The sequence below is a fragment of the Parasteatoda tepidariorum genome, chromosome 4 (genome assembly GCF_043381705.1).
Source record: "Parasteatoda tepidariorum isolate YZ-2023 chromosome 4, CAS_Ptep_4.0, whole genome shotgun sequence".
Taxonomy (NCBI): domain Eukaryota; kingdom Metazoa; phylum Arthropoda; class Arachnida; order Araneae; family Theridiidae; genus Parasteatoda; species Parasteatoda tepidariorum.
The window spans coordinates 4,097,731-4,111,002 of record NC_092207.1 but is presented as its reverse complement, the minus strand read 5'-3'; the positions used below and the strand labels follow the sequence as shown (position 1 = coordinate 4,111,002).

Here is a 13,272-nt window from a genome sequence, read left to right as displayed (position 1 = left end):
AAGATTCCTAGCCAATGCATTTTTATGGCCTCAACTTTGACAGTTCTTAAATATGCACATTAAGAGTGCTTTAAATAATCTCTGGTTGAAAAATAAAATTTGTGAATCTATGCCATCGAAAAGTGAGCATTTGGTCATCTCTGTGGCAACACATGAGTTAATAGTGGAAAACTTTCTGCATCTCTCGATGATAATTACAATATACTGAGCCGTAATGGCTCAGGGGAAAGAGCGTTCGCCTCACAATGAGTTGAACCGGGCTCGAATCCCAATTGATACGAATTCCCCATCCGGCTTGCACCGACCAGAGTGCTAACGTGAAATATCCTCAGTGGTAGATCAAGAGTTAGAGTCCCCTTGCCGTCAGGCTAAACGTGGGAGGTTCTCGTGGTCTTCCTCTCTATGTAACGCAAATGCGGGTCAGTTCCATTTAAAACTTCTCCACGAAGGCAAATTTTTCCCAATACTCGATCCAGGAATTCCCCTGTCTTCTGGATTGGGTTCAAAATTACAAGGCTATGGAGTCTCAGTACGAATTACCGAAAATTAGGTCGGCTGTTCAACGACGGTTATAAAATAAAAATAAAATCATAATGCCTAAAAAACTGTCACTTGAAGAACAATTGAAATCATTACGTATAAAGCACTGTCAGTTAAACTTTCTTGTGAATAAGGTGTTCTGTTGTACTTTTTTTTACCTAAATTCTCAAATCATTGTACAGTTGATTCATCAAATTTCCCCCTATAATGAACAATATAATCATTATTAGCCTAGTTCAATTAAAGAGAGACTTATAAAATCTTAAAAACAAAACTTTCATTTATTTGAAATACATAACAAAACACCTAAAAAAACTTAAAAAGGTAAATAATTAAAAGAATAATTTTAAAAACATTCCTGGATTCAAACTATATAACGAAAAAAACAGACTACTTCTTTAGACAGAAAAATTTGAAATTACTCTGATAAAGCATCACTTTACTCAATTTTCTAAATTTTTTGCAGCTTAATTTCAAAACTTCTTTTTTGCTGGTTGCTTTTTTTTTTAGTTCAAAATTCGTCATAACATTAAAAATTCAGGTAAAGCCATGGACTTTTTTTTAGTGAGTTAAAACTTAAATGAGAGCAATAAAAAAAATTTTCATCGATTTAGACACTTTCCGGTACCGTGATATCTTAAAAATCCCTAAGTAGAACTCTTTTTCATATGTTGAGTTTAAAAATATGGAATTTCTACAGCTCAAAATAGGAACATTAATTTCACCTCAATATATGGGGAAAAAAACACTCTCCAAATAGCATCTGTCTGCCCAATCTAAAAACTTTCTTGCCAAAGCGCTTGGAGCTGTCTGTTGCTGTGGAAACAAGAAAAACGCTTTTTGAAAGAGGTTCGGCTCTTGATTAATTCCCTCACTGACTCCAGTCAAAACCTGCTTTACTTGTAATAGTTTTAACTCGTAACCATGGTCATAGACTGTGCTCAAGCTGTGGGGAGGGAAGTTCTTTAGTTAGACAGATCGTAGATATTCATATATGTACTAAAAAGCTTCGATTTTGTTATAAGATACTTTCTTGCAGATATATTTATCATACACTAACAAATGAGAATTTGTTTATACCATATAAATGTTTTGCCTCATTTTTGATGAATAATTATTATTTGAAGTTGTAGAGTGCATGTGGATCATCCATAGAAGGTTTTATAATAGAAAGTGGAGGAATGTAATCTGGCCAATTTCTGGGTTGGGGTGTAGTTTGTCGGAAAAATATGCCATTAGGCTTAGTACGAAATCTTCCTTGCCACTCTTTAGATCCTGCTCTTTATTGGTCATGCGGCTGTTTGTTTAAAGAGTTCGAATTCTTAAATGGTCGCTTCATAAACGGTTTCATGTGGTGTGCTTTCGATAGTTGCCATTGCGGTTTTGAAAGCGAATCTTGCCATTTCAGCTTGTACATTGGAGATTGCCACTGTGGTTTTTCCAAGGCATTTTTCCAAACCTGGAAGATGGTCTATTAATTGAACTTTGCAACTCCAGATCTCCGCCTCGATTGTTGTGGTTCTGTGCAACCCATATTGAACTGGGTGAATAATGCTGATAGTAATGCCCATTCCAATTTTGATCCTGGCAGTACACGGTAGTCAGAAAGCAGATCACAATACTGAGAATCATTCCCCCAAGTCTAGACCAATGTATCTGCAAAAGAAATTTTATCAGGTTAGTCGGATGCAATAATTTATAAAATTTTTTACATGGATTAGGAAATCAAAATTCTTGATGATCCCATCAAAACATTTTGATGGTTTATGTTGGTTTCAGTGCGATTCATGATGGTCCAACATTTTTCATTATGCATTCATGCTTTTTGATATGCCAGCAAACTTCCATCATTCAACTGATGGAAAGTACTTCAATACTATAATGGCTAACCATCAAGACAAGTTTTATTCTCATGGACCATTGGTCCATGATGGTTCCAATTATGCATTTCCATGATGGTTTAATGGGAATTCTCCTTGGTTCTCTGGAAAATACCATAAAAACAATTTTGTTTTTTATGTTAACGGTTGAACCCATCACGAATCAGTCCCAATTCCTATAGTAGGATGATGGTTGCTCAGAATCATTCCAACATTTAATTCCCAAGAAATTATGATGGAAATTTCTGATGGTTTAACATGACCAAGCCATCCTAACAAGTTGCTATTCTTATGTTGGACCATCATAAATAGGTCCGAATTTCTACATTGGGGGGATGGTTACTTATGTTGGCTACCATTAAAAATATAATGGCTCGTGATGGAATTATTAATGTTTACCATCCAGATTATGGTGGACCATCATTGAAAAACCATCAAAAATTATGACTTGGGTAGGCGTGTAATACAAATGATAAATTATACCCTAAAAATTAAACCGAACCACGAGAACCTCCCACGGTTAATCTGACGGCAAGGGAACTCTAACCCATGATTCGTCCACTGCTGAGGATATTTTACGTCAGCACTGTGATCTGTGCAAGCCGGATGCGGAATTCGTATCTACCAGCCATCGCTGGATTCGAACCGGTTCATCTCATTGGAAGGAGAAAGCTCTGTCCCCTTAACCATCACGGCTCAATTTTCATACACAATAGAAGACAACGCACAGAGAGAAACATTCATTCCGATATCAGGATTCGAGCCCACAGTCTGGCCGCTAACCACTCCGCCGGCCTTAAGCGTAGAGTAGTGAAGGTTTAAATTCTGAAAAAAAGTTTTCAAAATATCAACATAGAAAACCAAAATATTACAGGATTACTTCTCCATTGCTTTATCCTGAGAAATCCTGCCATAATTTCTTTAGATTTTGATATTTTGAAAATGATTTTTCAGCACTTAAAACTTCATGTCTTACTCTAGGTCTAACCTAAACTCACTTTGATGCCTTTCTTTGATGCCTTTAATTTTAAATTACTTACGCAGGTGAAAGAGATTTTACTTTGATTTTAAATAAAGTGTTTTATTTTATGGTTTGTCGCAAAAATTTTGGTGTAGATTGGTGGCACTTAAAAGCCGCCAAGTGGCGTTATTACGTAAGTACCGAATTTTTTATTCCATACTTTTTTAAATCATATTACTTCAAACATTAGAATATGCAAGAAGTATGCATAAACACATAATGTTATACCATTTAATTTTTCAAGCAAAAGTATTTTGTCAACAATTTTCATCAAAAATTTATAAACTAAAAAACGTAAAATAAAGAATTCTTGTTATAAAAAACGATTTTAAAAATTCTTCATAAAAACTTTCATATTTCTTTTTTTTTATTCTTGTAGTTCTTAATCAGACGTAAAAAACCATTATGTAGAGAACGATCATCAAATGAGAAAAAAAAATATTTACAAGCAAATTGTTTATTGTAAAAATCATAACACTTACCTGATTCATAACTCCAGAAAATTCCAAAATGTTATGTTCTTTGTTTGAGAACTTTATTCTCAAATAATAGATACATAGTTTATCCCTTCATTACTTTTAACATACTACACAGCAAAATTTTATAATTGTAAGATCTTGGTATGAATTTGAATATGCAGCTAAAAACAGAATAGCTGAATTCTAGTTGAAATTATTCTTTCAAAACTAAAAAGTACTTACCAAGAAAACGATAAAAATTAATTAAGAATCAGCACAAATGGCACTATTTCAAATAATTTGGATAATTTTTTATTGTTGTTTTCCGAATTATATGGATACAGAAATATATACTATTCTATAACGAAGAAGAATATTCTATAACTATTACAGTTCTGTACTTTCTGAATTCACATTTATTTATTGGAATGACGAAAGCAATGTTGACTTCACTTTAATTTGTAATGAATTGAAGACAGAAGAAATGCATTTTACCTTAATACACACATCTGTAACAGTATGCGATAGCGAAATCGGAAGTTATGAGTTGCAAGTTTGTTGATAATATAAGTTAAAAATTATTGCGAAATTTTTCTTCAAATGTTCGGCGTGTTCTGGGTTTGAAAGATATCACAATATTCTGGAGAGTTTTTTCAAATTCTTTGGCTTTTCCTTATGGAAATTTTTATTTTTATTTGCTGCTAAGAAAATGGCATCTGATTCTGCCAATGATTTTGATGGAACTAAATGAAAACGTGATAAATTAATGTCTGATATTTACAGGCTCCAGCTAGAGGGCGTACTCGAGCGTTGCGATCGCGAATTGATACTGACTTCAGGAGCTAGGACAAAATTAATTTTTTCTTCTCAACTCTCTACATTCTTAAAGAAAAAACCTCCAAACTTTTTCTAAAATTAAGTTCAAACAAATATTCAAACAATTTTTGCAAACTTCATAAATTCCATAAAAAAATAATAAATGAAAACGATTGACTTAACGCCTAACCAATACTGAGTTGAACTCTTTCCTCGTGTTTAGTTTTGTAAAAAAAAAAAAATTAAAAAAAATAATAAAAAATTTCTTTTTTTGCATGCGCTGCAATTAAAAACCAATTTTTTCAGTTTCTTTTCTGCTACGCAGCGCTCTCTTTCTGCTTATGCAGCGCTCTCTAGTAACACAATAAGGAAACTGTTTTGTTCACGCTGTGGATTTGATCTTGTCTGACTTGAAATTATTACAAATATCCCTCTTAAATAAATAAACAAAAATGCTTTTGTACTAAAATACTTACTACTTTAAACTAATTGACATTTTCTACCTTGCATTATATACAGTGTAAAATTATCTTTGCTGACTTTACATAAAATCGGTAAAATGATTCCAAATATTTTAACTCGTTCTAGTAGAAATTTTGAGAGTATAAATTTAGACACATAATATTATTTTGGTTCTTTACAATTCAGGACTCAATAAACAGCAGGCCCAATAAACACCAAGACAATATCAATTATGATTTCCGTATTTAATGACTTTTATAATTATTGAAAATCGTTAATTATAGTTCTATTAACATGCGCGTGGTAAAGATTTAAAGATTACGCGTCTATTGGTTTTAAAATTTCTTTAAGTTGAAACTTAGACGCGCGCTGAACAATCGCCAACAATCCAATAAGCACTTATAATATTTAGGGTTGATACATTTAATTTTCTTTTAATTGATTTTATTTATTTTTTAAAAAAATACATACTGGCCACAAATTTTACAAACGTTCTTAATTAACTGTTCATTTAAGTCACGTGTTAAAACTATTGCTGACATAAAAATTTTAAACGAAAAGTTTTTCGCAATAGTAATAACACTATTATTTTATGCGTTTTATGATGAAAAGTCGGGAAAATTGCTAAACTCATATTGACGCCGCAATGTTTAATTAATTAAAGAAGAATCATTTACTAAAATATCAGTAGTACCTATTACCATGAATAGGAGCCCTGGTGGTTTAGAGGATAGAGCGTTCGCCTTCCAATGAGGTGAACAGTGTTCGAATCCCAGCTATTTCTGGTCGATACGAATTCCGCATCCAGCTTGCACCGTCAACAGTGCTGACATAAAATATCCTCAGTGGTAGACGGATCATGGGTCCGAGTCCCCTTGCTGTCAGACTAACCGTAAGAGGTTTTCCTCTACATGTAACGCAAATGCGGGTTAGTTCCATCAAAAAGTCCTCCACGAAGGCAAATTTTTTCTAATACTTGATCCAGAACTTCCCTTGTCTTCTGGATTGGGTTCAAAATTACAAGGCTACGGGGTTGAACATTAGTTGCCGTAAAACCAAAATTGGTTCAACGACGGTTATATTTATAATATTACCATGAATAATTAGGCGTTACTGAAAAAAAAAATCATATTTTTACAAAAATAAAAGGAGTAACTTTCCGAGGGGCATTGCAAAATCTCACTACGGTTTTAACCTCTAAGTAGTAGGTTATCACAAATCTTATCTTAAAAATTCTTGGCATGTTTTAGCACAGCCGCATCGATTTATTTCAAGCCTTAGTGTCTCTGTTACAGTGTAAGCAGCTATTGCGTCTTTTACCTTGCGTTGAATGACGAGAAAAGGAAATTCTTCCGTTAATTTATTAAAACCCCTTGAATCTACGAATAAAATATGTTTTCTTTATTTTCTAATTAACGCGTAATTTCTATTTACAAAAAAAAAATTACTTTTCTTTCTATTTTGGAATAGTTGGCTCGGAAAGTAGGGAAACGCCCATACCCAAAATTAGAAAAGAATAATTGTTGTATGTCTTTTTCTTTAAGTACTTTTAATCAAACTCTCGTTGACAAGTGTACTCCTTAAGTACAGGCGTCATGAAATGAAACTGTAAAGACGTATGAATTCTTGGCACAATTACAATCAACTAGCATCTTAAAAATTATTTATTAATAATCATAATGCTACAGATGCACAACACAGACAGAAAACAATATTAGCAGACACAATACTTTAAAACCATAACCACCATTCTCTTTTTAACTCTCTCAATTCTTCAGGAGGAAAAACGATTTCTGCGCCATCTAGTGTCCAGTTTCATACAAAACATTCATCAGTCATTCTTAGAAATGAAAAAAAAATAACAAAAATTTGATTTTTTTTTTTTTAAATATGTTGAATTTTGTTTATATTTATTTTGAAGTGAGATTTTGACTTAATAGGACACTAAAATCTTTATAGTAAATTCTGTTTTTCCAACAACTTTACTTTAAATTAACTTTAAATTTAAACTATAGAAAAAAGTTAAATCAAATAAACCATGAAGTTTCAAAAAATATTTCTCAAAGTATCAAAATGAAAGCAAATTATGGCAAGATTACTTCAAGATGGCAAGAAGAAAATCCTGCCAATATTCATTTAGAAAACATAAATATAAAAAAAATATATTTACATAATAGTTATAACACTATTTTGTAGAATTAACGAGCACCTTTAAAATATACAGAAAAAAAAATAATTAATAGTAAAATTACATATTTTTTAAAAACTGCGTTTTTTAAATGAACTAAAGAGTAGAAAATAATTATATTTTTTGAAAGCGAAAAAAAAAAAAAACGTAGAGCTTATCACTTTTGAAGGTACATAGTTAGTAAATTTTCGTTGTTAATTAAATTTTATTACGAAAATAATGAATTAAATTTTTTATTTGAGGTGTGACGAAACTGGAATTTTCTATTTTTTCTTATTTTACGTGGGGAAAAAAAGGAAATTTTTAAATTTTTTTTTTATTTAATCATTTTTGACTTTTAAGATTGTGAATTTAATTAAAAAATTTGTTAAATAATCACATTAAAATCAGCCCACAAATATCTAAGATAATAGACCTAGACAACAGCAAACTCCTTAAATCATTACTTTTTCAATGTCAATTTCTTACTTCTGCATTTAATAAAGTGATAATTGAATGTGACATGTGTTATCAATTGCATTCAAAGTTCAATTAATTTGTAAAACAGCTGTTTGGGATTTAAAAAAGAATAACAACTCTTATCTCTGAAGATATAGAATTTTCGAGTAGTTCATCAAGCATAAATTGTCAACTTTTTTGCTGATTGAAATTTATTCATCGCAGCATTTCTTCGTAAGTAAATTTTTTTCATTAAACGTATTAAGAAGGCTACATTTTGAGATGATTTCGTTGTATTCCGATTACTCTAACAATCGATTATTTATAGAATTAACCTTAGATTTTTTTAAGAAATTTTCATGCGTTTAATTTGAGCAACAATTTATTTGGAATAGGTTTTCAAACTTCTCTTCTTATGATATAAAACTGTACAAAAGTAGTTCTAACAGTTTATAAAAAAATTTGATATTGGAGTTAAAAATATCCGATAATTTATAAATTAATAATTAATGTAATGTAGGCAGATTTTGTCTTATATAATTACCAGCATTGAATAACCACCCCAGTTTTTCGCTTGCTGCTATTAATGTTCGTCTCAGTGGCCTTGTATTTTTGAGCCTAACCCAGAACACAAGATAACTCCTAAATCAAGAATTAGAACATCACGAAGGACTTTTTGATGGAACTAATATGCACTAGCATTAGAAAGAAAGAAAAACATTATCCTGGTTAGCCCGACAACTAGAGGATATCAAAACAGATTAAAAAATCCAAATCTATGATGCATATATATTTTTACCGATAAATTTTCTCATATTTTTTACGTAACTTTAAGCTATAATAATACTCGTTTCATCCGATATGTTTTGAGGAAAGAAATATGCATGTAATTAATACATTCATTATTTAGATATATTTAACAAACATTATCAGTGTCTACCGTATATTTTTAGAGGCAATTCAAAAAATGCATCATAGAAATTATTTATTCGTGATAAATTCGCAACATAATTCTAAGATTATTATAAATTTTATCAACACTTTTAGTTAATATCGTATTCTTTGTCTCTTTTTAAATTTTTTTTATTTTAAAATCAGACCTGAAAGTAGTTCCTTAGTAAGTCACGAAAGAAAGGTACTTTTTAAAATTATTCATCAATTAATTCCATTTCGCAAATAATTCCATTCCAAATATTCCATTAATTCCGAAATTGTACCCAGAATCTCACATAAATTTAGATATTAATCATTTCGCTTTAGGTTTCTAAATCTTACACTTTATTTTTATTTATTTTTTTTTTTCAAATAAAAGACAAAGATTTTAGGCATCATTTCTTTTTAGAAATTTTCTGAATAATATAGCAATATTAACACAATTGAAAATGTTGCTATAGTAAGATTGAAATTATGCTTTTGCCTGGTAGATAAGTTCTGTAATTAATCATCTAAATTGTTTGTTGGTTCCTTTAACGAATGTAATTTTAATGCTTTTCATCTCGTTTAAAATTTTAAACAATTTATTTATAGTTAAATCTTTAGCCTTTATTTACCTAGAATATAAACTATGAGCAAGTTAAAATAACAAAACATTTTGAGTGTAGTAACTTTAAAACTAATGATCTAATTTTTGCGTGTGAATATTAAAAGACAGATTTTAAATAAGCTAATTAATTCAGATGATATTTTAAATGACGAAATCAAAAGTAAAAGCATATTTTCTCTAAACAAGTATATTTATTTTATTGGCGGGTTAGGATTTTCGACCTAGAGAAACTTTGTAACCGTCGTTGAACAGCCGACTGAATTTTTAGTTTACTACTACCAGTTTTCAACTCCGTATCCTTATAATTTTGAACCCAATCCAGTAAACAAGGAAACTCCTGGATCAAGTATTTGGAGAAATTTACCTTCGTGGAGGACTTATTCATGGAGCTAACCCTCATTTGCTTTACATGGAGAGGAAACCCGCGAAAACCTCTCTCGGTTAGCCTGACGGCAAGGGGACTCTAATCCGTGATCCGTCCACTACTGAGGACATTTTACGTCAGAACTGTTTTCGGTTTAAGGCAGGTGCTGAATCCGAACCCACCAGTCATTACCGGTGTTCGAACCCGATTCGCCTCATTGGGAGGTGAGCGCTCAATCCCCTGAGAAACGAGAGATAGGCGTCGACTGGAAAATAGGGCTCCAATACCTGAATGGCTAAAAGACAGAACCTCTTAATATTCATTTCACTTCTTGTACATTTCGCCATATTTGTAGAACTATTTGAGCTAAAAGCTTTGAGTATGGTTTTAATACATATTAATCTAAAGGTAATTCTATCCAAAAAACTAATTTATAATCATTATTTATTATTTTAAAATAATTAACTAAATAGAGTTCTTTTAACTGTAAATTTATACAATTTTTCACACTCTCTAGAATTATATAATTTTAAATCACGTACTCCATAATTTGATTAAACTGTTTTAATGAATAGTATGTTACCTCTACAAAGTTTGTGACAGTTATTCGTCGCTGATGCTAAATTAGGTTATGACCTTTAGTCATTTTCATAATGAAAATAGCGTCAAATGAAACAAAGAAATTTTGTGAAAACTGAGAATTGTAAATTAGTTTTGACGATTTTCCTCTGGATGCCAATGTTTCCCTCTGATGGCAATGTTTTCCTCTAGATGGGTTGATGGCTACTTATGTTGGTTACCATCAAAAATATAATGGTTCATGATGGAATTATTGATGATTACCATCAAGATTATTTTGAACCATCATTCTAAAACCATCAAAAATTTTGACTTGGGTGTTAACAGGAGGAAATTTGTTCGATTTATAGAAAAAAACCGTGAAAAATTGCGTTGTTAACAGGTGAAAATGTGGTCAATAACATATGAAATATGACTCTTCCTCCTTTATTGTGACGTATGCAAATTACTTTTTAGAGTGGTTTTCTCCAAAGGTACCATGATCAAGTTCGTAGTTGTCTTCGCACTCATTGTGGTTGTGGCACAGGCCAAGCTGTGTCCGGACGATTACTGCGACAAAGTGCAGTGCGAAAAGCTCACGGACTGTCACGAGAGCAACGGACAAAAGATTCGGGTGAAAGGAAGCTTCTGTCAATGCTGTGACACTTGCGTCAACATTTTACGTAAGAAACTTTTAAGTGTTTCACCTTTCTATAATGATTCGAAATGTCTAATTTCATATGTACTTTCTTTCATATAATTATGGGCATTAAGTATTTAAGGTATTTATGGAATAGCAAGGTTCAGTAACACAAACACGTTCGAACAACACCGTATTCTTGTTTAAACAGAACACAAACCACCGATAAACATTGCTAAACACATTGGTTTACAATACGCATTGGTTTACATTACACATTGGTATACAATATATACCGGCTCGAACAACGCCGGATTATGGTTTACACAGATCTCCAACAACAGATACACATTGGGTTACAGTACACATTGGTGCACAATATACACAGCATCGAAATAATTTTATGATACTAATACACACTGAATTCGAAAATATCGTGATCATTATAGAATGCAATAATTATCGAATTCAATAATATTACAATCAAAATAGATAACTTAAAAAATTAAAATAAAACTATTAAAGATGAAATAAAAACTATTTTTATTAACCATTTGACGCAAAATTTTTAATAAATGCATATTTTATACATTTTTCATTAATTTGTATTATTTTAGGTCAAAATAAGTAAAATATTTTATATTTAGTACTTTAATTATTTATCATTGTGAAAGGCAGCATGAAACACCGTTGTCTTTTTCTGCTTTAGAGGTAAAATCTTCCAAACAATTAAATTTTCAAATTTACACTTATTTATATCGAAGGGAAACAGTTATTCATCATTGAAATTTCTTTAATTTACAAAATCAATTTTTTATGCATTTTTGAATATGAACGGAAAAAAAAATTTCGAGCTACTTTAATTGGATTTCAAATTTTATTACAAACGTAATTCCGATAATCTATCGGGTTTTTTTTTAGTAACTATTAGACTGTTTTTTCACAATTAAAAAAATATCAAAATATATTTTTACTTTTAATTAGGGAGTCAGAAAAAAATACATTAATGGGACACCTGTGTCCCATCTGAATCAATGCCTTGAGATGTTATGTTAATGATTCCATCTCCGGCTGTGTCTCCAAAGTTTCAGATCATTGCGTGCCAGTTGGTTTGCAAAGTAAATACGAGTGGTGCACAATATTCAACCCTTTGGCTACCTATGAGATACCAAGTGACGTAGTGTAGGTATCTTGATCCTGATTGGCTATTGAAGCGTGGTATTTGTTTTCCCTAGCAACCGTTCTCTCCATTCTATTTCAAGTAAACCAAGCCCATCAAGTATCACTTCTCTTAAGTGACACATTCTAAATTCTTTCATAAACATTCTTTCTCAAAGATTTCAGTTCTTTCACTATATATTTACACAGAGACTTAACACAAAGCCAGGCCCGAAGGCATGTGGAGCATAAACAAACTAAATATGCATCGAAGTTGCCAGGTACACAAAACAAAAATATATCACGGTTACAATAAACTACATAAACAAATAATAAATTTAAGTTAAGTAAAAGAAGTAGAAGAAGAAGATTTATATTTCAACGAATTGGATGTTGGATAGGGCTTTGTATTTAATCAACTTATCGTTCATTAGCATTCTGACTTATGTAGAGAAACGTAGTTCAACTTTTAACTTATAAAGATTAGCTGGAGCTGACGTCATAGGTCACATGTGCGGGTATGGGAGGTCTTCTTGAAGTGCAAGTACCCAATTGTGCAACCATAAAAATAAAATGAGCAAAAAACATTATCGTAATTAAAAAAAAGCTTTTTTATTAAATTTAATCTTCTCAAAAACTTTCGACCGATTTGTTTTGACGAATAATTCTTTTAACGAATTAGAGGTGGCGGCATATAATAAAATAATTTTAAATTCGAATTAAACGAATAATAAAAAATGTTTTTTTTTCAGGTGAAGGAGAGGATTGTTTACCTGACATTCCAAACATGATCATCACCGCTGAATGTGCAGAAGGATTGCAATGTGACGAGACCACGCTGACCTGCAGGGTAGAATAACTTCAAATATGTGGTTATAAAAAAAATATTTTATAAAAAGAACTTGGTGTAAAGTTTTCTTTACTGTAAAATTATTCAATAAATGCTTGGAAATGTCATTAATTCTGTGACGTTTGAATGTTAAATAAAGTGCGCATTTAAAAAATAAAAAAAACATCCTGACGAACTTTTCGCTTAATGATCCAATTTTCACGTTCAATGAATATAATTTACATATATAAAGATGAATATCTGTGGATGTGTGTCTGTGGGGTTGTGTCTTTTTAGACTTTTAAAGTTTTCACATTTCAAAATACGAGGAAGGTCACTGTCTACATTAGAACATTATACGACAAATCGTTCTAGAA

General features: G+C 31.2%; 1 long non-coding RNA gene across 1 annotated transcript; it reads left to right on the top strand.

Moving 5' to 3' along the window:
• The first annotated feature begins 7,882 nt into the window (after nucleotides 1-7,882).
• Nucleotides 7,883-13,023, top strand: LOC107445375 (uncharacterized). Its single transcript, XR_001584251.2, has 3 exons — nucleotides 7,883-8,037; nucleotides 10,746-10,951; nucleotides 12,819-13,023. It is a non-coding gene; the product is annotated as an uncharacterized lncRNA (long non-coding RNA).
• The last annotated feature ends 249 nt before the right edge of the window (nucleotides 13,024-13,272 follow it).